The sequence below is a fragment of the Aquarana catesbeiana genome, linkage group LG08 (genome assembly GCF_042186555.1).
Source record: "Aquarana catesbeiana isolate 2022-GZ linkage group LG08, ASM4218655v1, whole genome shotgun sequence".
In the NCBI taxonomy this organism is placed as follows: domain Eukaryota; kingdom Metazoa; phylum Chordata; class Amphibia; order Anura; family Ranidae; genus Aquarana; species Aquarana catesbeiana.
Window position 1 is genome coordinate 51,264,119 of NC_133331.1, and position 25,547 is coordinate 51,289,665.

Consider the following 25,547-nt stretch of genomic DNA (forward strand, 5'->3'; position numbering starts at 1 on the left):
GATTAGTTGCTAGAGGTTACAGCACATGATTTCTGCTTGATTGGTTGCTAGAGATTACTGTGGATATGACCTCAGGGGGGCATGATATACATATCAATGCCGCTGGCCGTCCCTATTTACATATGAATGCTGCCGCTATTTACATATGAATGCCGGTAATTTACATGTAAACACAGGGTCTGCAGGTGAGTCATCTTTGCACAACAATAGGGCAGAGCTGGGCAGCATTAGTAGCAGCACTTCACACTGAGATATTGGGACACAGCACAGGACTAAAACCTCAAGGGACGAGGGAAATTAAACCAGGATAGTTGGCAAGTATGGGACAGCTGCTTTGGGCCCCACAACAATGACAGGGCCCAGGGCAGCTGCCCATTTTGCCCTGCCTTAAAAACGGCCCTGGGGATGATGTAACCAGGGCTCTGATATCTCCTGTTCCCTATTAGATGTAAGCTGTGATGATCAGGAACCTCTTCACTTCTGTTGCCTATCAGACGTAAGCTGTAATAAGCAGGACCCTCATACCTTCTGTTCCCTATGAAATGGAAGTGATGACAAGCAGGACACAACATGTCTCCTGTTCATGATGGAACAAGTAGGACCTCATACTATTTGTTGTAAGCTGAAATGATTAGGACCATCATACCTTCTGTTTACTATTAGATGTAAGCTATAATGACCACAACCCTCATAGCTTCTATTCTCTTTTAGCTGTAAACTGTATTTCCCATGAGATGTAAGTTGTAAGAAGCAGGACCCTCAAATGTTCTGTTATTTATTTAATGTAAACTATAATGATCAGGACCCTCTTACCTTCAGTCCCCTATTAGATGTTATCGGTAACAAGCAGGATCCCTCATACCTCCTGCTTCCTATTAGATTGTAATAATCAGTGATCCCCATACCAACTTTTCCCTATGAGATATAAATTGTAATTATCAGGATTCTCCTACCTGCTCTTACCTATTAGATGTAAGCTGTAACAAGCTGGACCCTCATATTGCCTGTTCTCTATTTGATATAAGCTGTAATGACCAGAAGCCTCATACCTCTTCTTCCATATTAGATGTAAGCTGTATTGATCAGGACTCTCATACCTCCTGTCCCCTATGAAATGTACTGGGCAGCTGTGGATACTTCTCTGCAGTGGCTATGCAAGTACGAAATTGCTTATTATCGCAGTTGTCGTATATATTACTTATTATTTTAGTTATCCGATGCACCCCCATATCTCAGTCTGCTTTTTGAGTTTTGTGTTCGGTTGTGGTTGGCGCCCGGTCTTGTGGTCTTCCTCTCCTATCCATCAGGAGAGGTCTTTGTTGGTGAGCAGCGGTGTCCCACTAACAGGGGTGAACTGTAAGATTCTCTCAACACCAAGTGTGGTGAGTTCACACTATATACAAATATGGTCATGTATTTGTATATAATTCATGATAACGGTATATTTAAATGTTTATATTCTATTCTAATTGCAATCTATCTCTCTAAATAAAGATACAGAAGCTCCTGAAGAAGTGACAATCCTAGTCGCGAAACATGTTGAGCATTTTTTTAATTCTTCAAGGACCCTGATAGAAAATGCCATATTCTAGTGTGGGTCTTCCTGACGTTTACCAATATAGCCCCACAGGAAGCATACAAGTGGCGTCCATTTCTTGGGTCGATCAATGGGTTCCTCTTTTTGTATTCATTAGTTAATGTGTTTTATCCAATGTGCATTGTATATGTAGCTAATATATGTGAACTATTAAAAATTGTTATAATATTTTATATGTGCCGTTAAAGTCCATTTTTCTCTATCCTTCAATTCCTTATTAGATATAAGCTGTAACGAATGGCCAGAAGCCCCATACCCCTTCTTCCATTTTAGATGTAAATTGTAATGATCAGGATCCTTCTACCTGCTGTTCCCTATCAGATGTAAGCTGTAACAAGCTGGACCCTCATATTGCCTGTTCTCTATTGGATATAAGCTATAATGACCAGAAGCCTCATACCTCTTCTTCCATATTAGATGTAAGCTGTATTGATCAGGACTCTAATACCTCCTGTTCCCTATGAAATGTAAGTGATAACAAGAAGGACCCTCATATTGCCTATTCTCTATTAGATGTAGGCTGTAATGACCATAAACCTCATGCTTCTTCTTCCATATTAGATGTAAGCTGTAATGATCAGGATACTTCAATCTGCTGTTCCCTATTAGATATAAGCTGCAATGACCAGAAGCCTCATACCCCTGCTTCCATATTAGATGTACCGTATATACTTGAGTATAAGTCGAGTTTTTCAGCACATTTTTTTGTCCTGAAAGTGCCCCCCTCGACTTATACTGGAGTCAAGCACTTTTATGCAGCAAAAAAATTCATTTTCCGAACCGAATTTGGGGCGCTGTATCTCAGGGCCACTTGGAGCTAGGAACCCCAAATTTGGTGTGCAAACCAAGTGGAACCACAACATATCCAAAGCTGGAGTTCCTAGCACCAAGTGATCCCGAGATACGGGGCCCCAAAATCGGTTCGGAAAATGTCATTCTCTGCTGCAGAAAAGTGCTTGACATTTTCTGAACCGAATTTGGGGCCCCGTATCTCAGGGCCACTTGGTGCTAGGGACCCCAAATTTGGTGTGCAAACCCGAGATACGGGGCCCCAAAGTAGGTTCGGAAACTGTCATTCTTTGCTGCAGAAAAGTGCTTGACATTTTCTGAACCGATTTTTGGGGCCCTGTATCTCGGGTCCACTTGGTGCTAAAAACCCCAGCTTTGGATATACGGGGCCCCAAAGTTGGTCAACTGTGTCCATCTGCAGCAATGTCATTTCGGGACCCTTTGGGTTCAGAGACAGCTAGGGGGCATCTAGGAACCCTTAACTACCGTGTTTGAAGTTCGGGGGACCTATGACTGCAAATGAACACAGTGAGGCATGCAAATGGGCACAGTGAGGCTGCAAATGGGCATTGTTGACCCTCTTTTCCACTTACAGTAGCTGTGCATTTCTCACCCTCGTCTTATACTCGGGTCAATAAGTTTTTCCCATTTTTTTGTGGTAAATTAGGGCCTCGACTTATACTCGGATCGACTTATACTCGAGTATATACGGTAAGCTGTAATGATCAGGATACTTCAATCTGCTGTTCCCTATTAGATATAAGCTGTAATGACCAGAAGCCTCATACCCCTGCTTCCATATTAGATGTAGGCTGTATTGATCAGGACTCACATCTCTAATTTCCTATGAAATGTAAGTCATAACAAGCAGGACCCATCATACCTCCTGTTTACTATTAGACTGTTAGCTGTAATGAGTAGGACCCTCATACCTCCTGTGCCCTACAATTGCTGTATATGAATAATGGCAACTATTTAAAAAAAAAACCCTTGTTCAGAATTCCCCATGGGATGTAATTTGTAAGAAGCAGAAACCTCATGCCTTCTTTATTCTATATATTGAAAACTGTACTGATCAGGACCCATCATAGCGCCTGTTCCCTATGATATGTAAGCTATAATGAATAGGACACTCATACCTCCTGTTCCCTACAATCGCTTAATTCCCCCTAAGTTTTCATTGCCCCGTCTCTCATGCCAGGGGAAGAGGCAGAAGCTGTAAGGAGTCATTCAATGGATATTCATCGGTTTGCAGCCTTCCCCTGGGGCACTGAGGATAATGCCAGTCTATAGGTTGGGCAGCTGGTGGTATTTAGACCTATGCCAGTCTACAGGTGGGAGGAGGACGGATAAACTCTGTATATTGCCCAGATATTACCTGTAATAGATTGCGGTGTGGGGCTCCGGGGAGACAGGACTAAACATCTGGCTATCAGCAGGCGGGGAATTTATGTGAATAATGGCTTACACAATGACACCCGCAAGATACAAAGAAACAATCAATAAAGCACAAATGTCTTATTGGAGATTATTATTACTTCTAATAGTCGTACATCCTTCAAAAGGGGACTGTGCGGCAAGCTTTCACACAACACTCCTATGCTGAAGACACAAACTCAATCACCCATACATCTATGGGGGCTCTATTACGTAGAAATCTGAGCTCTGCCCACATATTGCAGAGAATAGAGCAGGAAGAGAGACTCTGTGGGGTTGGTGGCCAGAGGGTTCGAATTTGGTAGGAAAAGATATTACAACTAGAGTGCCCAAGAGATGCCTGAATAACGTGATTCTGCCCAACTGCTTCCACAGATATCTTTTGGGTGAAATGTCCCTTTAGGGTGTATCTAAAGCCCACACTTTGTTTCCCATCTAGATAATTTGTAGAAAGATCAGACCCTCCTTCACAAATTTTCTTGCTGGAGAAAATGCCATCTCTATTTTTGTCCTTTTGATCGCTGTCGCCAAGTGAAAGCGGGAGAAACACCCACCAGAACAACAGTAGAGGAGAAACCTTCTTATATTGCAGCTTACCAATTCTTAGATGTGATTGCTGCATTCATTTTCTTTTTTTTAGACCTTTTTCTTCTAATTAAATTTGGTGGTTGGGCCAGTAAGTCTGCTGTTTTTCAAAAGAACAAGCTCTCTACCAGAATGTATCAGTTACAGTGTTGAGACAAACCATTTACCACTGGCAGGGGCGCATACGATGATCAGTTTTTATTTATTTATGTAAAACCTTTATCCAAAAAAGGGAAAAAAAATGTTTGCTGTAACTGATTATAAAGTATTAGCTGGAGTTCAGCTTCAATTTGTTAGTTAATCTAAATCTTATAGTAAGTTCAACACTCCCCTACACCCAGACTGACAATGCTGCTATCCAAAGGTGTCCCCTGTGCTCCTTCATCCAGAGTGGGGGCACTCTAATACAGGAGGTGTGTTACTGGCCAGATCACCAGTGGAAAACAGAGGGAAAATGTCTAAAATAGAAAACTTACTAACCACAGTGCAATGCTACAAATGTGAGTGGTGTAAGTATAGCAGATATCCTATAAATAATTGACAACAAAATTCAATGGGATGAAAAGTGAATAAAAAATAAAAAAAAAAAATGACCTAACATTAAAATTATGAAGTGGACTAATTGAATCCAAAGTGCATAAACATCATAGAAAAAAAAATGTAAAAAAAAAAAAATCAAAAAGTAAATCACAAAGGTCATCGTAGAAAAGGCTGATGTATACAGAACTACTAATTGGTGATCAATGAAGTCACTCCATGATCCACCACAGTATGCAAACCCTGCATGATTTCCAGAGCATATGGACTCACATACACAGGGTATAGAGTCAAAGCAGGCTTGTGTGATTACAAACCACCATCCAATGTGTTACACCTCTGTTCATATAGTTGAATACTCAATGTCAGTTTCCAAGGAAGTACACATAAAGGCCCCCATTCAGCAATTCATGCAGATGTCATAAGGTAAAAAGAATGGCAGCGCTTATCAATAACATCGATCCCGGGAGTCTTACAGATTGCTTCCTGGTTCCAAAAATGCAATGCTGTCACGAGCACAGGCTCCACCAGACATGTTTTGTCACAACCGACGTCACCTGGAGTTTCGGAGTTAAAACAGAAAATGAATGCAGTCACCACATCTAACGATTAGTAAGCTGCAAAATATGACATTTTTGCTTTTGGGTTTAATACCGCTTTAATACTGAATTGAGAGCATAAAGTTCCACTTTAGGAGATTTCCTTTCACCTTCTTTTGTATCTTTGCAACAGGAAGTAAGGTAAAATCTTAGTTCAAAAATGAGACAAAAAAAAAAAAAATACCGGTAGCTGACAGGTATTTTAACCCTAGGTGAATAAACTATAGGGAGCGGCCTCAGCCTACATGTCTCCACCAAACCACACACCCTAATGCATTTCGCTCCATCCACCAGTGCCCCCTGACTAAGCCCATGGTGGGCGGGGCAAAATGCATCTGGGTGTGTGGTTTGGTGCAGACATGTAGGCTAAGGCCGCTCCTTATCGTTTATTCACCTGGGCTGGTCAGGAATAGTGGCGATCCCTACCTCTTTAAATTTACTTGCCGTCTGGATTGGTATTAGAACATGACTGCACCCTAATGTTATGGGACACAGGGACATGCTTTCCCCTCTACTTTAAGGGGCACCAAAAGCAATATAACAGTTTGCAGGTATTTTAACCCTCCTCTATTCTATCTGAAACCAAAAATGTAACTTTTTATCTGAAAGAGCGCTTACTTGTCATTAAATATTCATCCCCTTGGTTTATGAGTGGTCAGACAGCAGTGGGGAGAGGGTGGGCGAGATGCCAACAAGACCACGCTAGCTCAGAAACAGGACCACCTATAGAGATGGCACAAAGTGCATAATACACGTTGCCGCTTGGTGGACAGGAGCCAGATATAAAATCTTTGATGAAAATTCTTCTTTAAAGGTCCTCATAGAAAATAAACCTGCTAAGCACAAGAAACTCTGCCAGCTATCGTTATTAAAAATAAACTTCCCTTTTCATTCTGAAGTAGATATGGTCTTTTACAACTATTTCTATTCACGTTGTTAGTACTGTCTGTGATCCTTTTTTATTTTCACTAACATGCACATTTTCAGTGCAAGCTTTCGGGGTGTACCCCCCCCCCCCTCAAGGTCCAAGCAGTACTAATACACAAAAACTTTGTGTATTAGTACTGCTTGGACCTTGAAGAAGTGTGGGGGGGGGGTACAGCCCAAAGGCTTATCCTGAAAATGTGGATGTTAGTGCAAATAAAAGTATCACAGACAGTACTAACTGCGTGAATAGAAATTGTTGCAGAAGAACATATCTGCTACAAAATGAAAAGGGAAGTTTTTTTTTTAATAATGATAGATGGCAGAATTTGTGTGTGTGGACAGTACTCCGTTGTTCTTGTTGCAATTGCACTAATACAGCTACAATTACCTCAAGCATGCAGGTAATTATACTAATTTGTGGATAGGATTCCTCAGAATCCTTAAACCCCCCCACTAAGCCCTTCCCACTAAGCTGCATTGAGACTGAGTACTATATTACAGGCATCCTCCAGGAATGGATCCATCTGCTCAGTAGGAAATCTGTCCGTTGATCACCGCTGTTCTTCATGGGCGGTTGGATGGAAAAGGACCACCTGTCTGTTTCCATCCAACTGTCATTCGATCAGCCAGACAGATGGGAAACGATCCCCATCCGTCTGTTTTTAGCGGACAGGATCGGATGTCGGCGGGTGACAACGGACACATGTCATTGACATCTGCCACTCCATAGAGAGCAATGGATGGTCCGATCAGGTCCACCTGAAAAACGTACAGGCGGACCCGATTGGTCTGTCCGCGTGAAATGGGCCTTAGGATTACTGCACTTGGGGATCTTCCAATGGGATGTTATTAGTGCAAGAGTAGAACACATAAGACATTTGCCCGGAACATTGCAAATGGGAGCATACCAAGCCGTTTACTGGGAGAGGCTAAGGTTGCGCTCATTAGATCACCTGGACTGGCCATCTGATTATAAAAAGAGTTTCCCGCTTTATTTTAGCAAGTGCACTGGAATAGCCTTACTCGGTACCTACAAAGCTAAAGCAGGTGAGGAGCTGCAATACAGTTTGCCAAAAATCCTTGCAATGAATGAAGTTGCAAAAAAGGACCTATGCTTTCTGAGTGGAAGCATTGGTCTCCCTGAAGAAGTCTGGCTTTCCCCCTGCTGAGTCAGACATATAGCTCAAAAATCAGAAGATCATGCTCCCTGCTCATTGCAAAGCTCTAGCAACAACTCTGGAGGGGAGGGGGAGGATATCAGATCCCTGCAGAGAGACCACTGTTTCTAGAGAGATCAAGAGTCCTTCTCTGCAGCATACAAACAGAGGGCAGGCTTTTTTACTCAGTCTGCGGCTTCTTTCTAAAGAACTGTTAGACTATGTACGCATTTTGTTTTAATGCACCTGGAATCTATTTAGCTCATTTAAACAGCAAGTTCAGTTAGGCTTTAAACAGATCGTGGATGGCAGAGCTTGGCACGGTGAGCTCCTTACCCCAGGGGTTATTTGATGCCAGGTGGGACTTCATAAACTGCGGCACAAATACATATCGCTCAGGAGTCAGCTGCTCGCTGTGAAACAGCAAAAACGTTTTTAGAAGCCGGCTATGAGCTTATTAAATTCCGAAAGGTAAATCACCATTATGGCACAACTCAGAATGGAAACTGAAATCCTTGGTGCGGTGTGCTAAGCGGCTGAGTCTGAATTATTAATCGCATTCTACACCATATTGTAGTTTATTATGAACAATTGGGGAATAGCTGGGGGGATGCAAAGAAATTGAATTTAGATTAATAGATGGAACTTTAGTTTGGGGAAAGATGAGGCCAATATTCTGCACGTTTGGGGCACCACAGATACATAGCGCCACAGAATTTGGTTCCAAAGAAGGGTGAGCGATGGCAGGATCACGAAAAACCCATAACAGCAAATTAAAGGGTCCAGTTGACCAAGGACCACTGACCTATCATGGAAAATCCATAAAAACAAAGTAAAGCATCCAGTTGACTAATGCCACGTACACACGAGCGGATTTTACGGCAGACTTTGCCCGGCGGACTGGATTTCGTCAGACAATTCGATCGTGTGTGGGCTCCAGCGGACTTTGTTTTCTCAAAAGTTGGACAGACTTAGATTTGAAACATGTTTTAAATTAATCCGTCGAAATCGAGTCCGGTCGAAAAGTCCGCTCGTCTGTATGCTAGTTCGACGGACAAAAAGCCACGCTAGGGCAGCTATTGGCTACTGGCTATGAACTTCCTTGTTTTAGTCCGGTCGTACATCATCACATACGAATTCGACGGACTTTGGTGGATTGTGTGTAGGCAAGTCCGTTCATTCGGAAAGTCCATTGTAAAGTACTTTGAAAAGTCCGCCGGGCAAAGTCTGCCGTAAAGTCCGACCGTGTGTACGCGGCATAAGAACCACTGACTGATCATGGAAAACTAATAACAGCAAAGTAAAGGGTCCAGCTGCTTTAGAATCACTGACCGATCATGGAAAACCCGTAACTGCAAACTAAAATGTTTAGCTACCTGAGAGCCACTGACCAATTATGGAAACCCATAACAGCAAACTGAAGCGTCCAGCTGCCCAGTGACTGATCATGGAAAACCCATAACAGCAAACTAAAGCGTCCAGGTGCCTGGGAGCCACTGACCAATCATTGAAAATCCACAATTGCAAGATAAGTGTCCAGTTGCCTGAGAACCACTGACCGATCATGAAAACCCATAACAGCAAATTGAACCATCAAGCTGCCCATTGACCCATCATGGAAAACCCATAACAGCAAGGACAAGCGTCCAGTTGCCCAAGAGCCACTGAATGATCATGGAAAACCCATAAAAGCAAACTAAAGCTACCAGCTGCCTAAGAGTCAATGACCCATCATGCAAAACCCATAACAGCAAACTAAAATGTTTAGCTGCCTGAGAGCCACTGACCATTTATGGAAAACCCATAACAGCAAACAAAGTGTCTAGCTGGCTTAGAACCACTGACTGATTATGGAAACCCATAACAGCAAAGAATAGTGTCCAGTTGCCCAAGAACCACTGACTGATCATGGAAAATCCCATAACAGCAAACTAAAATGTTTAGCTACCTGAGAGCCACTGACCAATCATGAAAAACCATAACAGCAAAGCGTCCAGCTGTCTAAGAACCACTGACCTATCATGGAAAACCTATAATGGCAAACTAAAATGCTTAGCTACCTGAGAGCCACTGACTGATCATGGAAACCCATAACAGCAAACTAAAGCGTCCAGCTGCCTGAGAGCCACTGACTGATCACGAAAACCTATAACAGCAAATTAAAGCTTCCAGCTGCCCACTGACCCATCATGTAAAATTTAAAACAGCATATGAAATTATACATCAATCCCAAATCACCTATAATAAACATAAAAATATTCACCATTGGAATTTTTCATTGCTTTGTTATTGGTAAAGAGCACTATTTGGAAAGAAGTTACATCAAAGTGATATTATCCAGCTGTGCTAAAGTCATTAAAGCATATCTGAAGGCAAAACTTTTTTTTTAGTTTTAGATAATGTGAAGAGAGATTAGAACACCGGTACATTTTTTATTGCTGTCTGTGTCCTCATTAGGGAGTTGCACCCTATTTGTCTTGGTGCTCTATATCCCCAAACATGAAAGAAAGTGAAATACTGTAGAATCCCAAACTTTGAGAGGTTATAATAAAAGGATATGGAGGAAAAATCTCCCAACGGTGACACTAGTTTTTGTATGAACCTGGAGACAACCAGAAATTCCCTTACTTTGGAGGCATTTCCTCTAATCCCACATACACACGACCGGTTTTGCCATTGGAATAAACTCCGAAGGTTTCTCTCCGATGAAATTTTATTCAAGCGGTCTTGCCTACACACGGTCAAACCGAAGTCCGACCGTCCAGAACGCGGTGACGTACAGCACATACAACTGGACCAGAAAAAGGAAATTCAATAGCCAGTAGCCAATAGCTTTGGTCTCGTACTTGCTTCAGAGCAAGCGTCGTTTTTGGTCTGTCAGAACAGCATACAGACGATCGGTTTTCCCGATAGGAATTGGTTCTGTCGGAAATATTTAGAACATGTTCTATTTGTAGGTCCGTCAGAATTTTCGAAAAAATAAAGTCTGATGAGGTCTACACACGACCTCATTCGCTCGTGTGTACGCGGCTTTACTCATTGTTTTGGCTATGGGACAGGCAGTGAAGGGAAATCTCCTCAATGGTACATAGATGACAATAAACTGATGGGGGTTATAACGCTTCAAAGTGGAAAAAAAAAAAAAGTTTTGCCTATAATTCTACTTTAAGAGCCCTCAATTTAATCTCATTATGTTTTATAGAAACAACAGTATCTATATTCAGCATGATTTTCAGTGTTTCTGGGAGACTATTGTCACATGATTCTGTTGTGCACCCAAGGATAGTGATGGAAGTAGGAAACTTCCATATTTTCAGCTTAGATTCAGTGCTAGTTGCAAGATTTAAGCAGTCGTAGGTATTAAAAGGACCTATCTCTAGGAATTAAATGTAACTATTTAACTCTATCTTAATTCCCTTCAATGGGGTGAAAACAAAGTCGCATCAGCTGAATATGAAACGGGTACCCAAATGGTCACATGGCCAACGTCATTGTATGGGTTAAAGTGGAGTTCCAACTGTGAGAAAAAAAAAAAAAAAATTTGGATGAATATCTTCATTTTAAAACACTTATTACTAGTACTCACGTTTCTCTTTTTAATCGCTGCTCGATTGCAGATTTAATTGAGCAGGATATGTTTTATTCCTTGTTCTTGGATGTTTCCATCTTGCTTGTGGGCATGTGAAGCCCACAAGCACTATCTTCCATGCTCTGGTGTAGCCGTTCTCGTGCAGTATGTACGGCGCAGCGCCATACACTTCTGACGTTGCCATCACAACGGGCGTCGTCGTCGGAAGTGCCCGCCCTATTGTGAGGACAACAAAGCCCTCGGCGCTGCCCACTGACTCCTGGGAAATGATGACACACATCTCCCAGGAGCAGTAGCGGGCGGAGGCGCCGAGGGAAGTGACGTAAGGAGCCGCGGTGAGGAAGGGGAAGATTTGAAGGGACCGCATAGCAACAGCCATGAAAAGGTAAGTTAAAAAAAAAAAATCTCCAAATGTCATTTATTATATTATTTGCTGCACAGTAATGACAATTTTTTTTTAATGGGTGGAATTCCACTTTAATATGCATAAAATCTCTGCATTGTGAGATTCTGTAGATGCTGGCCACCAGCAATGTGCCAACAAAGAGCAGAAAGAGCTTAGTCACGTTCTTCTTTTAAGCACATTTAAAGCCCAAACTTTTTATTTTTGCTCTTTACATTTTTAATTGGAATTGCATAGAACCCCTGTTTTTTTCTTATCTCATTGGGGAGATTACCCTTTAAATCCCATCTTAGGCAAGTGTCCCCATAGGAAGACTTCCCTCTACTCCTGTTCTTGTGACAACTAACATTGGTTTTCCCATCACTTTATGGAGTTCATTTACTAAAGGTAAATAGACTGTGTACTTTGCAAGTGCAGTTGCTCCAGAGCTTAGTAAATGTGATGAAGCTCTACTGACTTCCATCATCCAATCATGTGCAAGCAAACATGCCATTTATTTCTTTTTCTTTGCATTTGATTGAGTATTCTTTGTAAAGTGAAGCTTTACCTCATTTACTAAGCTCTGGAGAAACTGCGCTTGCACTATTTGTCTCAGTAATAACAATAACCAAAAGAAATATAGAGGGTGGAAATCTTTCCAGCAGAAACAAAGACAGACGTAAAGAATGTGAATCTGAGATTAAAGGAGAAGTCCACCCAAAGCTCCTTTGGCTGGACTGCTCCTATGGGTCACAGGAGTGCAGTTCATTTTGCACTCCCGTGACCTGTTTTCAGCAGACAGCGGGCTGAAGTCCGCTCTCTGCTGATGTCACCAATGTCAGTCCAGGCACTGCATCATCCCGACCACGGAGTCTGGATTCGTCAGGTGCCTGGACTGACACGCCGCTCAGCCTGAGATAGCTGCTCCCCCCCCCATCCACAGCTCAGCGCTCCAGTGAGTGAGGAGGGAGACGAGCAGAGAGCTGTGACTGACAGTCTACAGCTCTCTGCTCACGGAGTTCTGAAAACCGAGTGATCGGTGGTGTTCGATCGCTTGGTTCTCAGTGTAGAGGCGCCGGGGCATCGGACCCATGCTGCATCCACCTAGGTAAGTATGAATGAGGGAAAGAAAAAACATACTTCTCTTTTAAGGGACTGTATAAGGAACTCATTGTCCAGATATAACGATTTTAAAATAATAATATACTGTTACAATACTAAGGCATTTCGGGGATCAGAGAATGCCAGATCAGAGATATTATATATTGGACTGAATAAAAAATATGACCTTTTTTAAGCCAGGCAGGTGTTGGCATACAAAGTATGTAAGCAGCTGTTTTAGGCTGCAACTAACTGCTTGAACTCCGTCGCCATATCAGTACTGGGCCCGGTGGCGGGATAAGGAGCAAGGTTTGCGGTTTGAAGAAGTCGTCTCCCATTTAATTCTCTTTTAATCCAGCAGGTTCCAGTGAGGACTCTCCAGTCCCCCATTAGAGGATTATTCTTTTTAACCGGATCAGAAGACAGGATGGCGGTCTGGTACAATAACGATATCAGTTCCTTCTTAGACTTTCTAATTCCTCCTATAATGGCTGGGGGGAGCCTCTCCCGCTCGGAGCCTTTATTATTAAGTGCTTAAATAATGGTGTCGGCAGTGCTTGGCGTTCCATTGTGGAAAGTGCAGCGGGGAATGTGGAATACGGGGCGGATCTGCTTCCCCCTCACATCTCCCTTACCATTTCATCACAATAGCTAAGCTGGCCCGGGCCTTGTTCTCCTCGGTTTCTTATCTGACGGCGGTCCTTTGTGTCCCTCTCAGCTGGAGGTTTCTCTCAATTAAAACTGAAAGGAGGCGGACACCCTAACCCCACCTTCCTTTGCAGAATTCTAAGCCTGTCCTCAGCTTCCCCTTCAAACTGCAAATTATCCGCAGGGCTCCAAAAAAGTGCAACAGGCACATATACAACATAACTTTATGGCAGCCAACTCTAAAAGTGGTTTATTGTGAGGTTTAAAGCTGAACTCCAGGCACGAAAAGCTTTATATAAATATATTCCTCCATACCCACAGAGGATATATTTACTTTGTGCTCAGTAAATTAATTTGCAAATCCAGGAATTACCTTCTAAAAGTAGTGAGACATCATCACTGAGCTGTACTTAACCTGTGCAGAGAGCAGAGGTGTGGGAGGGGCCCAGCAGGCTCCACCCACTACAGGCTGCCTGCAGAAAACTACAGGAGGGGGCGGAGACAAGACCAGGCACTCTGCACAAGGAGAGAGAGCAGCAGTGAGCGGTCTTTTTTGGAATAAAAGTCTCACACTTGATTACTGCACAGATCTGTAAGAAATACACAAAATCACGCAAATGTCTAAGCAAGAATACACATGACGAATGTATCCTGGAGTCCAGCTTTAAAGCTTAAGTTTAATATTTTTTTGGGTGGAGAGACAGCACCAAACACAATATTTAGGTTCAATGGTGTGTGTCCCATTACCTGCAGATTGATGCTTCTGGTAAAAAACCTTCCCTGCTAGGCCTCCTTCAAGGATGCCAGATCTGCCTTTTACTGTGATATAAAGGATAACAGCAGCTGCTGTTACTGAGGAAAGTTGCGCTGCCTGCTCGCCCCTTCTCCCCCCTCTGTCATTCATAAAACTCCTACCACTGACACACAATGTATTGCATTCTATGAATGGGCAGAGGAGATCCTGTCATTCAACTACTCTTCCTCCATTCACAGGACACATAGGGATGTGGCCGTATGCAGCAGAAATAAACCTCAAACTTATGGTATTCACAGCACACAATGCATTGTGGGACAATAAAGCTGGGTATACACTAGTAGAATTTTGTTCAACATTTTATGTTGTAAGAACATTCCTTATTTTTTCTAAGGATTAGTGGGGTCAAATCAATGTTTGTTTTCGACTGCAGCGATGAGGAAAATCAAAGGAGCAGGATTGAAATTTTTTTTTTTTAACAGAAACGGAAAAATACGCTTTTTTAATATAAAAGTGTTTGGAATTTTTTCATTTTTTTAGCAAAAGATAAAAGAACCCAGTGGTGATTAAATACCACCAAAAGAAAGCTCTGTTTGTGTGAAAAAAATTCTAAAAATGTCATATGGGTACAGTGTTGCATGACCGCGCAATTGTCAGAGTTCAACAGCGCTGAAAGCTGAAAATTAGCCTGGGCAGGAAGGTGGTGAATGTGTCCTGTATTGAAGTGGTTAAACAGCATGGCAGATTCAGTGGGTGGTACAACCAATGCAAGACTACAGTGCGTGAGACTGCAGTGAAGTAATGTGGGATTTAAAGGGTTAAATCAGGTGGTGAGGAGGCCACATAACGCCTCCCTACCGCCTGTCAAATATCTCTGTAGTGCAGTCCATTGCAGATCACTTTTCAGAGGGCACCGTAGGTGTGAATGAGCCCTCAAAGTAATGCCCCGTACACACGGTCGGACATTGATCGGACATTCCGACAACAAAATCCGTGGATTTTTTCCGACGGATGTTGGCTCAAACTTGTCTTGCATACACACGGTCACACAAAGTTGTCGGAACATCCGATCGTTCTGAACGCTTTGACGTAAAACACGTACGTCGGGATTATAAATGGGGCAGTAGCCAAAAGCTTTCGTTTCTTAATTCATTCAGAGCATACGTGGCACTTTGTGCGTCGGATTTGTGTACACACGATCGGAATTTCCGACAACGGATTTCGTTGTCGGAAAATTTTATAGTCTGCTCTCAAACTTTGTGTGTCGGAAATTCCTATGGAAAATGTGTGATGGAGCCCACACACGGTCGGAATTTCTGACAACAATGTCCTATCACACATTTTCCATTGGAAAATCCGACCGTGTGTACAGGGCATAAGAGTTTTGTGGCAGAGAATGCCAGGTATGCATGCAACTATTTGATTATTTATTAAAAAACAAAAAAAAAAAAAAAAAACAGCTTTAAGAATTTCAGTATGTTCCATGTGATATTCTGAGAGGGTCAAAAACAGGACCGCTGATAGGAGGGTACTCCCACGCATCGTGCTCTGATCCCAAAAGCTCAGCAGAGGGGCCCAGGGGCCTACATCAGTATTATAGTATATAAGAATTATAATATAATATTATAATATAATCATTAAATTAAAATTAACATATTTAATACATTAATAATAATTATTCAATTCTAATATATTATAATAAGTGACTACAGTGTCATTAGTAGTAGTCATCTGATCCCAGCTACAAAATCCTCCCGTCCTCTTGTCATCCTCATATTTACACAAAAAAAGAGACATTACTGAAGGTCACAGGACTAAACAAGGACCTCTCCCCCATGTGTATGGCAGCCTGTCATGTGATGACTGGCTTCCTTTTTTTTTTTTTTTTTTTTACAAAGTTTTATTGAAAACAAGGTGCGACAACTGACAACCCTGATGTGACTAGTCATGGTGAAGGATGGGGTTATAAGAGCCGACCATACACTGTCAGCCAGAGGACTGGACACAAGGATTCCTCCATCCACACAGACCAGCTAGATGGAGGAATCACACAGCCGCGTCATTGTATTATGACAGCAGCTCCCACAACTGTCAGAATACACCGATCGAAGAAGTGGCCACACACTGACTGAAATTAGGCTGGGCCCCTACTGAACTTTCAGAATTCCCACCAATGTATGGACCACTCAGGGTGCTAAAAGATGCAGTACAGACCAATCCGGATACTAAGGAAAAGGCAGAACAGTTTAAATGGGAGCAGGAGCAGACCAGACCAAATCTGGAGCACAAACGCGTACAGAAGGGACCAAACCCAGGCATTGCAGGGGGTGCAGAGCGGACCAATCCAGACCAACTGGGGCACAATAGACTAATCATGCAGCAGTACAGACCAATCCAGGCATTGCAGGGAGCAAAGATCTAACCAATCTGGGCGCTAAATGGGGGTCAGAACGGAACAATCTGGGTGCTACATGGGCGCAGAAGGAACCAATCCAGGCACAGAAAACTACAGGGGGGGTGGGGCGGAGACAAGACCAGTCACCCTGCACAAGGAGAGAGAGCAGTGACCGATCTTTATTACAGGAAGCAAATTATCACGCTGAATTACTGCACAGATGTGGAAGAAATATACAAAGTACACCAGGTTTCAAGTGAGAACCCATTTGACTCTTGTATTTAGACCAGGGGTTGGCACCCCATCGATTGTGGGCAGGTGACAGGAAGACTGCGTCACTTCCTTGCCAACCCCGGAACCTGGACAGGAGGGGCAGCATTTACTGGAACCAATTCCCTGTATCTTCCTGTTGCAGCAGCTGAAAGCTGGAGGGAGGGAGAGGAAGGGAAGACAGCTTTCAGCTGCTGCAGGGGGGGGAATACAAGGGACCAGTTCCAGTAAATGCCACCCCCACCACCCCTCCTGTCCAGGTTCCCCTCCTTCCTTCTGCTGCCCAGACCCCCCCTGTGTGCTCCCCCGGTCTGTGTCCCCCCAGCTCTCCCAGCTTCTCCTGTCCTGCCAGCTGCGGCGGGGATCATTTCAGGATGGTCATTTACCAGCCCCTTCCTTTTCTGAATGAGCAGTGAGTGATCTGTACTGATCACTCACTGTGTTCATTTATAATGGAAGCATAGTAAACACAGTTTACTACGCTTCCGGTTGTGAATGAACAGAAAACTGTATATTCTATGCAGATGAGCCTGCAGAGCTGGAGATTGAGGACTATGTTCTCAATCACTTTGTCTCAAAAGTGAGAAATCAGGGGTCTGTTTGGACCCCTGATGTTTCACCAAAGCCACTCAAAAAAGGTCTGCTAAAAAAATTGTAAAAAAAAATAAAAATAAAAATAATAATAATTTAATATAATAAAAAAACAAAAGCAAACAAACTACTGACACCATCTACTTGCATGCTGACACTGTCCACTGCTCTACTAATGGACCCTGTCCACTTTTAAGGTAGGCGAAGTTTATATTTTACAGTGACATTTGTTTTATTAGATTTTTCTAAGTTAACCTTACTATTTATGTAGGCCTTGGGGTGCCAAACCTCTGTGATCTCTTTCAGGTTGATCTCCACCCCTCAAAGGTTGCCTATCCCTAATTTACACAATACTTGCCAATCCCAGAGGTCAGCTTTAAAAAGGCGAATTCCAATCTAAAAAGTTGTCTTGTTAGTTTTAGATGGATAATAGAAAGGTACTGTAATAGCATATTGGGCTTTTAGCTTTTGGGTCTGTGTCCCTTCTAGGAAGATATAGCCTCACTTCCTGTCCTGGTGTCACAGAATGCTATGAACATCTGAAAAGTTTTAAAGCTTTCTTGCTTCATTCATATTAAAAAAAACATTCTGGCTTTACTTCTTCCATGTAACTTTTTCAGTGTAAACAACCTCAAAATAGCCATAAATTACATTTTATTTTATTTTTTTAATACTGCGTATTGTAAGATAGCATATAGATGGATCTGTCATCTCTGCCATGAACCTCGCATAGCGTTATGTGCCGTCTCCTCCATACAGTCCACCAGAGAATACATTTACTGGATTCCATGGGCCTCATATGTCATTCTGCATCCTCTCCCTCATATTTCACACTTAACTGTAACGTATGACCTCAGCGATTTGGCTGCGGATGCCGAGCCCTGCGGAGTGTCATGCACATATGTCAGGTGGCGTCACGCAGCAGGTGGACATGACAGCAGTAAAGTGATGTCTTGTCCCCCGTAGTGATTACAGATTACAGTCCCCCACACAAGGCCAATAAATGATCGCCTCTTTAAGATTCTAAATTCAGCATGCCGTGCCCATCACCAATCCGTTGGTCCCATGGTGGTGCCAAAAGAGAGGGCCGCTTTTGAGGCAGAGCCGCGTCCATCTATAACCGAGAGAACAGAATGTGACATCTCATCTCTCAATAACAAAATGTTACCAACAAAACATCCCAGTGCAGCTGCTCCGGAAAACAGTTAATTTCATCTACACCGCCACAATCACAGGTAGAGAGCGCCAAGGACCATTTATCAGAATCTCCTGAAATACAATAACCAGGAAAGTGAATAACAGTCCCCATATCTCCTAATCCGCGTTATATGTGAGATAGGATCTCACTCTCCACTAATATTGGACAACGCTGGAAAATCGCAGCTGCTGATTTTGTGTCTGATATTATTTGAGGACTCCGCTTGCATTTTTACAATATCTCATTTAAGAGCCAAACGTGGCCAGCAGTAGGGGAGGGTTCTGTAGAAGAGCAACAGTTGGAAAATGCTCAGTGGTGAGTACCAAGTCTACGGAAAGGAGTAATTGCCATAGGCAAGCTGTGGTCAGGACAGGCAACACACAAGGTAGAAACACAAAGACAGGCTGTGGTCAGGGTAGGATTCATTCATACAGAATATCAAGACAAGGAGTGGTCAGGGCAGGGAGCATTCGGGCAGAATCTTACAAGCTGTGGTAAGGGTATCATCATAAGAAAGGGAGTGGTCAGGGCAAGAAGGATAGGACAGGCTGTGGTCATTGCAGGCAGCATAATAAGCAGGCTATGGTCAGTGCAGGCAGTATGATAAGATCAGGCTAGGCAGCATAAAACATGCGGCGGTCAGTGCAGGCAGTACAGGACATGCGGTGGTCAGTGCAGGCAGTTAATGACAGGCTGTGGTCAGGGCAGTAAGCATCATAAGACAGGCAGTGGTCAGGGCAGGAAGCATCATAAGACAGGCAGTGGTCAGGCCGGGTAGTAAAAGACTTTCTGAAGACTTTGGTCAAAATAGGCAGCATCATAAGACAGGTTATGGTCAGGGTAGGCAGTATAAGACTGGCTGTGGTCATAGTAGGCAGTATAAGAAAGGTTGTGGTCAGGGTAGGCAGTATAAGACTGGCTGTGGTCATAGTAGGCAGTATAAGAAAGGTTGTGGTCAGGGTAGGCAGTATAAGACTGGCTGTGGTCATAGTAGGCAGTATAAGAAAGGCTGTGGTCAGGGTAGGCAGTATAAGACCGGCTATTGTCAGGGAAGCAGTATCACGGGGCAGGAAGCATCAAAAGATAGACTGTGGTCAGGTCAGGCATTATAAGACTGCTGTGGGCAGATCAGGCAGCATCACAAGGCATACTATGGTCAGTGCAGGCAGCATCATAAGTCAGGCTATATAAAAGTTGGCATGTACAGCTCAAACTTTGTCCAATCCCCCCGATTTAAGCTGTAAGCGCACCTGTCAGCTTTTGTTGAATGAGCCAGGTGTAAAATTGTCAGCCAGAGAGTGGCTGCATCCAAGCAGATACACCAACTGTTCGGGTATTCAGACAGCAGTGGGCGCTAGCTGTCAAAACACAATAGCTGACAGCGAAGAATCGGCCAACCGTGCTGTTTAGCACGGATGGAGGAATGGATGTGTACAGCCAATCTAAAGCGTTTAAATGCACTGTTTTTTTACAACCAGTAGGTTGAAAAAAAAAAAAACTGACAGATGCCTGCATTAACAAAACGATATGTGATGCAGGGATCTCTCCCACTGAGCCTATGTATTCTGACAGCAGGGACTCAGTACACTGCCTTCTGTTGAACAGACAGAGGTACACATGTACAAAAGGTTAGACGGTTCCTGCTGAAACAGCCAACTTTCGGTACGTGTATACTGGGCTTAAAACTGGCTGTGGTCAGGGAAGGTAGTTTAATAAGACGGAATGTATTCAGTCCAGGCCTGTGTTCTGGGCTGGATGGTGAACTTGGCCCATTTTCTAACTAACCTATTTACATTTACCTTTTTTTTTTTTTTTACACTGTATCGGGGCATACCAAACTAATTGATCAGAGGAAGAAATGGCAAAAGAAGAATGATTTTATTACCCTGCTACAGTGGCAATTTACATAATATCACCCATTCTATCCTTTTGTACATCTTCCAGCTAAGGTAGATTGACAATTCAAATAGATTAGAGGAAATAAAATGTTCATGAAATTCTGTGAAAACATCTATTAAAAACTGCAGAGATTTCCTTGAAGTTTGCAGCTCTGCCCTTCCCACAATGGCGAGATTTCCCTGCAGTAGTTGGGCCTCTGCCCCTCTTAAAATTGGGAGATTTCCTTGCAGTAGTTTGTGTCTCTGCCCCTCCCACAATGGTGAAATTTCCCCCCAGTAGTTTGTGTCTCTGCCCCTCCCACAATGGCAAGATTTCCCCCAGTAGATTGGGTCTCTGCCCTCCCACAATGGGAGATTTCTCTGGAGTAGTTTGTGTTTCTGCCCCTCCTATGATAGTAAGATTTTCCCCAGTAGTTTGTGCCTGTCCCTCCCACAATGGGGATATTTTCATGCAGTATTTTGTGCCTCTGCCCCTCCCACAATGTGGGAGATATATCCTTACAATAGTTTGTGTCTCTGCCCCTCCCACAATAATGAGATTTCCTGCAGTAGTATGGTGAGATTTTCCTGCAGTCTCTGCCCCTCCCACAATGGTAAGATTTCCCCCAGTAGATTGGGCCTCTGTCCCTCCCACAATGGTGAGATTTCCCGCAGTAGTTTGTGTCTCTGCTCCTCCCACAATAGCAAGATTCCCTTGCAGTAGTATGTGTTTCTGATACTCCCACAATGGTGAAATTTCCCTGCAGTAGTTTGTGTCTCTGCCCCTCCCACAATAGCAAGATTCCCTTGCAGTAGTATGTGTTTCTGATACTCCCACAATGGTGAAATTTCCCTGCAGTAGTTTGTGTCTCTGCCCCTCCCACAATGATGAGATTCCCCTGCAGTAGTTTGTGTCTCTGCCCCTCCCACAATGATGAGATTTCCCGCAGTAGGTTGTGTCTCTGCCCCTCCCACAATGGTGAGATATCCTGCAGTAGGTTGTGTCTCTGCACCTCTTACCATGATGAGATTTTCCGCAGTAGTTTGTGTCTCTGCCCCTCCCACAATGATGAGATTTCCCGCAGTAGGTTGTGTCTCTGCCCCTCCCACAATGGTGAGATATCCTGCAGTAGGTTGTGTCTCTGCCCCTTCCACCATGATGAGATTTTCCGCAGTAGTTTGTGTCTCTGCCCTTCCCACAATGATGAGATTTCCCACAGTAGGTTGTGCCTCTGGCACTCCCACAATGGTGAGATATCCTGCAGTAGTATGTGTCTCTGCCCCTCCCACAATGGTAAGATATCCTGCAGTAGTTTGTGTCTCTGCCCCTCCCACAATGATGAGATTTCCCGCAGTAGGTTGTGTCTCTGCCCCTCCCACAATGATGAGATTTCCCGCAGTAGGTTGTGTCTCTGCCCCTCCCACAATGGTTCACATGTCTTTGCAAGTAGTCCATGTCTCCGCCCACAATGCTGAAATTACACCGCAGCAATTTATCTCTCTGCCCCTTCAGATGTTCTATTGTCGCTTTAAAAAAACAAGGTAGCTTTCCTTGAAATTGTGAAAATGTTGAGTTTAATGTTTTTTATTTTCCTGAAAACAAGAGCAGCCTGTCAAATTCCCGCACATCAGAGACGTCAGCCTAGAATTCATTTACACGGGAATGAAATTTCTGGCTTTGCCAATGCGCAGCCTGCGAGGCCAATAAATTCCGGGGTGAAAGAGTAATACAGGTCAAGCTGCAGCATGTAGCATACTGGAAGATTAATTCACTCTGGGTGTATTCTGTAAACCGGCGACTCGCCGGGCTCGGAGGAATTCACCTCGGCTCAGGAAATGGGGAAAATTGCAATCCGTCTCCAGCCAGAAACAGGAGATCTTTGAATGAAATGTTGCATTTTAGATGACGGCAAATGGCCGCAGGCCGTCCGTCTGATGCTGAAATGATACACAACAAATTTACCAGGATCCACCGGGCTCCACCACCCTACACCGCTCTCCTTTCAAGTCTGCCATGTCGACAGATCAAAGAGCCGAGCACGCTGATTAAATGCCGTGTGTTCGACAAGGAAAGGAGATTAGATTTCGGTTTAGGTCAACTGAAGTTAGTCGACAGAAAATACTTGATGGAAAAGTCTTAAACAATGAACGAATGGAAGGCAGCTACTGCCCGCCAAGGGGAGAGTATAAAGAGAACCCGTCACGTCTGGGAGAGCGGAATGGGATAGTCCGTCTTACATTATTATAACTGCAGGATAATCTTGTCAAAGATTTATACACTATATTGTCAAAAGTATTGGGACACCTGCCTTTACACTTCAATATTGAGTTGGCCCACCCTTTGCAGATATAACAGCTTCAACTCTTCTGGGAAGGCTGTCCACAAGGTTTAGGAATGTGTCTATGGGAATGTTTGACCATTCTTCCAGAAGAGCATTTGTGAGGTCAGACACTGATGTTGAATGAGAAGGCCTGGCTCACAGTCTCCGCTCTAATTCATCCCAAAGGTGTTCTATGGGGTTGAGCTCAGGACTCTGTGCAGGCCAGTCAAGTTCCTCCACCCCAAACTCGCTCATCCATGTCTTTATGGACCTTGCTTTTTGCACTGGTCCAAATCATTTGGTGGAGGGGGGATTATGGTGTGGGGTTGTTTTTCAGGGGTGAGGCTTGGCCTCCTAGTTCCAGGGAAGGGAACCTTTAAGGTGTCAGTATACCAAGACATTTTGGACAATTTCATGCTCCCAACTTTGTGGGAACAATTTGGGGGATGGCCCCTTCCTGCTCCAACATGACTGCACACCAGTGCACAAAGCAAGGTCTATAAAGACATGGATGAGCGATTTTGGGGTGGAGGAACTTGACTGGCCTGCACAGAGTCCTGACCTCAACCCGACAGAACACCTTTGGGCTGAATGAACCCTACGGACCAAAACTGAGATGCCATTACCGTTCATGTGCGTGTAAAAGCAGGTGTCCCAATACTTCTGACAATGTAGTGTATATGCCCTCAAATACACAGTGCCTTAGTGGTAAGCACTTCTGCCTTGCAGCACGGGGGGGGGGGGGGGGGGGGTCCTGATTTGAATACCAGTCAGGAAACCATCGGTATGGTGTTTGCATGTTTCCTTTATGCTTGTGTGGGTTTCCTCTCATGCTCCACAGACATTGTGATAGGTTGACTGGCTCCAGACTAAACTGGCCTCAGTGTATGAGAGATTGGCACCTTATGTTGTAAGCTCCTTGAGGGCAGGGACTGATGTGGATGTACAATACATAAAGTGCTTTGTAGAATGTCAACAATACTGTAAATACCTGTAATATTAATATAACTGAACCTACTTTACTTGAGCCTGACACTTTTATCCTGAGTGTCTGGCATTTGCTGGCTGATAAGCACTTGTCTTTGCATTCATTTTTCCAGCTCCTGAGTGTGCATAACAGTATCCAACCTGCCCTCTGGCTTTTTACTTTCCCTGTAAGGCCCTTTCACACCAGTGGAGCTGAAAAATTAACAGGCAGACCCGATCGGAGCACACATTGTTCTGTATGGGGCAGCAGATGTCAGCGAACACGTGTCCGCTGTCACCTGCTGGCATCCAATCTGGTCTGCTAAAAACAGACGGATGGGGATACATTTGCCATCCGCCCGGTGGATCAGATGGGATGACAATTGGATGGAAACAGACATGCAGTCCCCTATAGAGAGCAGCGGACTGTGTCCATACCTGCTCTGCATAGTGGAACGGACACAGACCTGTCATCCGCCAGCTCAGTGGGGATCAGCGGAGAGATCCCCCACTGAGCAGACAGATCCGTTTGGACGGATTCCACCCCATGTGAAAGGGGCCTAAAGAGGAACTTCAGTTCCCTTTTTGGTGTGTAATTTAATCTCAGTATAAATACAGCTGTTCTGTGAAGCCCTCATTCGTTAGAGAACCTTTGTGAACAAACAGCATCATGAAGGCCAAAGAACACACCAGACAGGTCAGGGATAAAATTGTCGAGAAGTTTAAAGCAGGGTTAGGTTATAAAAAAATATCCCAAGCTTTGAGCATCTCACAGAGCCACTCTGTTCAATCCATCATCCGAAAAAGGAAAGAGTATGGCACAACTGCAAACCTACCAAGACATGGCCGTCCACCTAAACTGACAGGCTGGGCAAGGAGAGCATTAATCAGAGAAGCAACAAAGAGGCCCATGGTAACTCTGGAGGAGCTGCAGAGATCCACAGCTCAGGTGGGAGAATCTGTCCACATGACAACTATTAGGCCTCTTGTACACTGAACATTTTTACAGCGGCTGTTTTTGGCATCAGACTTTTTTTCAACAGTCAATAAACTCCTCCTCATGTTTTTTTATGTGTTCATGCACATATAGGCTTTTTTGAGCTGTTTTTGGCAGGTGCGTTTAGGGCTGTAAAGAGAAGAAAGGCGTTTTTCAGCTGTAAAAACGCTCTAACGTTGCTAAACGCAGATAAACGCTCAAAAACGCAGCTCACTGGCATTTAACGTCTTTGATCCCATTGATTAAAACAAAAACAAAAAAAAAACGCTATTGCAAAAACGCTGAAAAACTCAACGCAAAGCTACTGGTGTTTTTATAACATTATAATAATGTCCAGTGTGAATGAGGCCTTAGTCATGCACCTCACAAATCTGGACTTAATGGAAGAGTGGCAAGAAGAAAGCCATTGTTGAAAGAAAGCCATAAGAAATCATGTTTGCAGTTTGCGAGAAGCCATGTGGGGGACACAGCAAGCGTGTGGAAGAAGGTGCTCTGGTCAGAGGAGACCAAAATTTTACTTTTTGGCCTAAAAGCAAAACGCTATGTGTGACGGAAAACTAACACTGCACATCACCCTGAACACACCATCTCTACCGTGAAACATGGTGGTGGCAGCATCATGTTGTGGGGATGCTTTTCTTCAGCAGGGACAGGGAAGATGGTCAGAGTTGATGGGAAGATGGATGGAGGCAGATGCAGGGCAATCTTAGAAGAAAACCTGTTAGAATCTGCAAAAGACTTGAGACGGAGGTTGAGACTGGGGCGGAGGTTCAGCTTCCAGCAGGACAATGACCCTAAACATACAGCCAGAGCTACAAATGGCATAAATA

At 43.8% G+C, this 25,547-nt stretch overlaps 1 protein-coding gene across 1 annotated transcript in view; it reads right to left on the bottom strand.

Annotated features, from left to right (window-relative positions):
- ATRNL1 (attractin like 1) overlaps window positions 1-25,547 on the bottom strand; it is a 968,544-nt gene that overhangs the window by 510,050 nt on the left and 432,947 nt on the right. The gene's annotated exons all lie outside the window — the stretch shown is intronic.